Raw genomic sequence first — 5,603 nt, forward strand, 5'->3', positions numbered from 1 at the left:
CATAGAATATCACATCCACCCCGCAGCTTAGATACTATAGTGATACGAGTTTTAACACAGTTGGAATTGAGATCCAATGGCTTGGGAGTAGTCTTTGTAATTATGCACAATTTCCAAACTCTCCAAAGTTTTTTTTGCAAATAAAACATTCAGGCCTCGTGTGTGCCGCTGCATCTTCGATCCAACGGCTCCCCGTTGCTCTTATTAGGTGCTCCTAGTAGCTTAATTACCCGCTACGGTGATATGAACATCTAGGTCGTATGATCAGTGATCAGATGGCACATGCGTAGTACTTGTACTTTCTCCGCATTTCCCAAACTCTATCAGCCATATATTGCAAAAACATTCAAACCTCCTACTGTGGGCCGTTAGATCTCAGTGAACTCATATCACCATAAAATCTACGGTGCGGGAGCACCTCATATTCTCCCATGCGAGAAAACATAAGGTGCTATCGCAGCTTGGATGCTACGGTGATACGAGCTTGGAGGTCGTTTGATCTGAGATCCAATGGCATGTGAGTAGTCTTTGTGCTTGTAAGTAGTGGCCAAACTCTTTTGGGGCTTTTTTGAAAAAAACCATTCGAACCACCAAGGAGGTGTTGGGTCACAAATCCAACGGTTCCGAAGAGCTTGTATCACCAAAGCATCTAAGGTGTGGTAGCACATGATATTCTTACATACAGGAGAATATGATGTCCTCCTTCATCTTAGATGCTATGGTGATACGAGCTTCGAGGTCGTTGGATATGGGATCCAAGGGCATCTGAGTAGTTTTTGTACAAATTGTGTGCAATTCTCAAACTCATCAAGGTTTCCTGTAAAAATATTAAGACACATCATGTGAGCTGCTATATCTCAGATCTACAAGCTCCAAGCAACTCGTATCGGCATATAGCATCTAAGGTATGGGGGCACATGATATTTTCCCGGGGAGGAGGGGTGGGGGTGCACAACCAATCGATGGTTGGGAGGGTGGGGACAAATATAATCTAAACAACCCTAAACATAGCTCCACAATTTTATCTAAGGTCGAGGGGTTGACCCCGACAATCATAGCTCCGCCTAAACACACCATTTGCATGTACTGTAGTACTAGACTTAATATTCATGTTTCAGTTTCATGTTCATTTTAAATATTGAACTGAGGACCATGCATGTCTTACATTTTACTCCCTTCATTCCAAAATATTAGTCTTTTTAGAGGTTTCAAATGGACTGGCACATACGGATGTATATATACATATTTTAGAGTCTAGATTCACTCATTTTGCTCCGTATGTAGTCACTTGTTGAACTCTCTAAAAGACTAATATTTAGGAATAGAAGGAGTATTTTTTAATTCGTGTCATACATGCATGGTTTGGAAAAATAGATGCACTATACTTATTGGATTGTTGTTGTGTTCGTGCGTGTGTGTCTCTCTGTGTTTGTGTGTGTGGTCATATGCTTGAAACATACAAAGTTTTCTCACCTCCATATTGTTCATCTTTTAAATTTGAATTTTCATTGGAAAACTTACTAGGGATACCATGAAATGTGAAATCCACTTTGAGATCACTATATCACAAACTCACTCTAATTCAACAACTCGTCATAAATCAATTACCACATTGAGATTAGTATTTGCAAGGAAAATACGGGTATTGTAATACACATAGATTCGTTCGGCAATTTAAAAGGTTCCTTTAGTATTCTCGAATGGTAGGATCCAACGGCGTACCAGCCAGACCTTGGCTCGTGTTGATCCTATAAAAAAACCCGGGCTCGTGTCCTTCGGTGGCATGCGTGGTACGCACATTAGGCAACCCCAACCAGTCGAGCCTCAGCATTTCAAGTCGAAATATCTGGCGGCCAGAATTCCAGCCCAAGGAAATTCCCCTCATGTCCCCGGTCCATAATGACTACCGATGAACAACGGAGGGATGCTTTAGTAACTAGACAACATTACCTACCGTGTCGAGCACGGTTAAATTCCCTCAGTCGCCGCTCATCAAGGTCACCCGTCAACTGCATTGCCTAGTACTACTACTACTACACCAGGATGAGCACATAATTGAGCCCGTTTGTTCGTGCCTAGTACTTGAGTTAATATATCAGGCAATGCACTAGTACGGAGGGATTATCCTTTTACTCTGCATATATAACTTGTTTGAAGTCTAACTAAGCAAAATGTTTGACCAAATCCTTTCTTAAGAAATACAACAGGACAGATGTACGGCTTGAAAATTTATTGCATGATGCAGGTTATGATATTGTTTCGAATCCTGGATCTTAAATTTTAGAAAATCCAAAAGTGAGCATAAATTCTTGAAACTGAGCATGGTCACGTGATATGGCACAAATATTACTTTGTAAGTTTTTTCTTCAATTTGAGACAAGCTGCTTATGACAAGTTGCACAAATGAAGAGCCAAGGTATTTTGGAACAAAGACCTATCACGTTAAGGCGAACACTTTCACTATTGAAACTGTGTGCGTTTACGTGCCACCACAAGTCCCCGCTTCTCATCGGCAGGTGCTGTCCGAGCAAGCGTGTAAGTCGACGGGAGGCGTGCGAGCAGACCGCTGAGCCGGCTGACAGGGAGGCGTGCAAGCAGACCGCTGTGCAGGCTCACCGGGAGGCGAGCCCTTTGACCAGGCTCCGCCGCCCTCCTTCGTCCCAACTACTCCCACTTTTAATGTCACTGGCACCGCAGTTTAAAATAAACCCCACACTACCCGGTATCGCTACAATCTTCTCTCTTCCTCTCCGATTCTCCTGTCGTCTACCTCCAACTAGCCTGACCTAAATGTACGCCATGCCGCATCACGATGGTCTGCCCTTAGTGTTCTAGTTTCCTGAGGAAGACACCCAGCCGGAGTCTCAAGAACATAAGGCGCTTTGGGACGAGCTTGAACTGGCCTTGCGGGAAGACGCCGCGCCTATCCCCGCTCCCATTCCGGCTCCCGTCGCCCCGAATGAGCCAGCGCCCATCCCCGTGGAATTGATGGGCTGGGAGCCGCACATTGTCGCCGAGCTTGATCCCGCGGGGTTCCACGAGGTCCCCGCCGACTTTCACACGCCCGTGCACCTGCAAGCGCATGCGCCTGCGCATGCACTGACGCGCACGGCCGTGCCGGTGCCCGTGCACCTACCAGTGCATGCGCCTGCGCGTGCACTGACGTGCGCGCCCGTGGCCGTGCCCGTGCACACGAATATCTCCGCCGCGCCGTTGACAGCGCATGTCCTCGCGCGGGTGCCAGTGACCCCCTCAGCGGCATGGATGGCCGCCGTCGACTGCTTCCTTGCACCAACACCAGTCGCCTCCTCTCGCAAGTTGACTCGCCCCGAAGTCCAGAACATTTTGGCCTTCCTTGAAGCTAGGACAACGTCTAGGAGTACGCCAACAACAGTGCAAGATGCCGCCGTTGCCGTCGGTCAGTGGCCCGACGACACACAGAGCATGGCAGAGGAGCCGCTTCCCACCACAAGGCGCCCCCGCCACCGCCACGTAATCTAAATTTGCCATGAAAAACGTTCAGATTGCCATGCTTAAAATCCGAACGTTTATCATTTCCGTCTATTTTATATCGATCATTGTATAATTTAAAGTTGGAGTCAGACTGAACGAAATCTATTGTTTGGTTGATTGAATGTTCTGTTAGAGCCCTATCAAATTAAATATAAAACGTCATCAAGCCACATGTATTCCTTGTCATCCAACGACCTAGACTGCTTCAATGTCGAGCGCTCAACACATTTAGCATGCAGTTAATTTCATGCCAAAAATAGTGCTAATCACATAATAACACGCAAATGATATCCTAGTACTTAATATCTGCATACACTTAATATAAATCCAAATTAACATGCATTGCATGTACACACAGACTAGTGCTGCTAGTATGTGAAACTGGTGCCATGACTTGTGAACGCGTCCAGATATGGTCAACAGCAACATTGCCCGCGAGTTCTTCATGTTTGCCTGTGCATCTAAATGCAGAAGGGGAGGAGAGAGAGAGAGCACACATGGAACCCACCAGTAAGTGAAGGCGAATAGTACTAAAAAATAATATTACATGGTATCCATTAAATAGGCCGTGGTAATATAAAAACATTATGTGAACAAAGGGGGGTACAACAAACATTGCTGTTCTATGTATGTTGCCTATTGACGTGCGGCTTGAAGGCCCGGTCGCATGTTTGATCCTCGTCCTTTATTTTTTAATTTGTATATGGGTCTGAATTTGTTTCATGACATGTGGCCCCCTCGGTGTTTAGTTTGTAGCACTTTAATTTGTGGGTCGAAATTTGTTCCATTCCAAGTGGACTATCGGTGTGTAGTTTTGTAGCTTATTTATAATAATTAAAGGGAACAACATAGTTTTTTGCAATAATACCATGGTGCGACGTTGAAGGCGAGAAAGGACGTGCGAGAGAGCGATGACCGAGCCAGAGGGAAATAAACAAGGGGAGTTGCGGGGGTTGCAACGGTGTTTGAGGTAGTTGTGGGCCAAATGCTATGAAAATATAATCTAAACCGACCGGAATAAAGTCCTACACAAATTAATCCAAGGTTGGAGTGCCCCTCGCAATGTAAATAGCTCCAGCTTTGCGAGGGATGGAGAGGTAGTAGCTTCAATGCGTGGAAGATACGGTGTGAGAAAGCGAGGTCAATCGAGAGACATATAGATAGAGAGACAAAGTGAGTGGTCAACATTCATTGAATAGATATATATGCTCCGGAGAGATATTGTTCGATTGAGCTTTTGGCAAGTGTGAGGGTTGTAAGATAGATCTTGAGAGATGATCCAGACACATACGTGTAGATATATATTGTGCGTGGGAGGAAGCAAGGTCAATCCATCACATAGCTAGGGTCGCCATGCGATCGAAAGAGTGAGACGGGTTGGAGAGAGTGACCTAGATAGACAATGTGTGTGAGAGAGTATACAATGTTAATAGGTCGAATTGGGCTCAAACATGGTGATATATCATTTTTGTCCGAGAAAGAGCGAGGTCAATCGAGACATACAAAGAGAGAGAGAGAGAGAGAGAGAGAGAGAGAGAGAGAGAGAGAGATATTGAGTGAGTGTGGCCCGCCATGAGGTCGAAAGAGTGGCGGCGACTTGGATGGACTGACCTAGATAGACAATCTGCGTGATAGAGTATAGAGTGTGTCGATCGAGGCCCGAATAGGGAGATATATCATTTGTGTGTGAAAGAAAACGAGGTTAAACAAGACTCAGATAAAGAGAGCGAGATTGAGCGAGTGTGGCCCGCCGTGTGGAAGAAAGCGTGAGACAGTCTCGAGGGAGTGACCTAGATATACAACATGCGTGTGTGCGCACGAGAGGTTGGGGGGGGGCTAGATAGGCAATGCATGTATTTAGCGCGAGTGGGTGAGAGGGAGAGGGGAGAGAGAGAGAGCTCGGCATGGGGTGCAATGGCGGGTGTGTGAGGTAAATACATTTGCTAACAGAGTGGAAAAAGGGGTTGTGTAGTTGAGAGACTTAGAGATCTAAACATGGAGAGAAAGAATGAATGTGTGTTGGAAACCGATAGCTTCCTAAGGTGGTTAGGAGAGGAAGATTGATCGATACAGGAAATATGTAGCGTGTG

This window comes from Triticum dicoccoides, chromosome 7B (genome assembly GCF_002162155.2).
Source record: "Triticum dicoccoides isolate Atlit2015 ecotype Zavitan chromosome 7B, WEW_v2.0, whole genome shotgun sequence".
NCBI lineage: Eukaryota > Viridiplantae > Streptophyta > Magnoliopsida > Poales > Poaceae > Triticum > Triticum dicoccoides.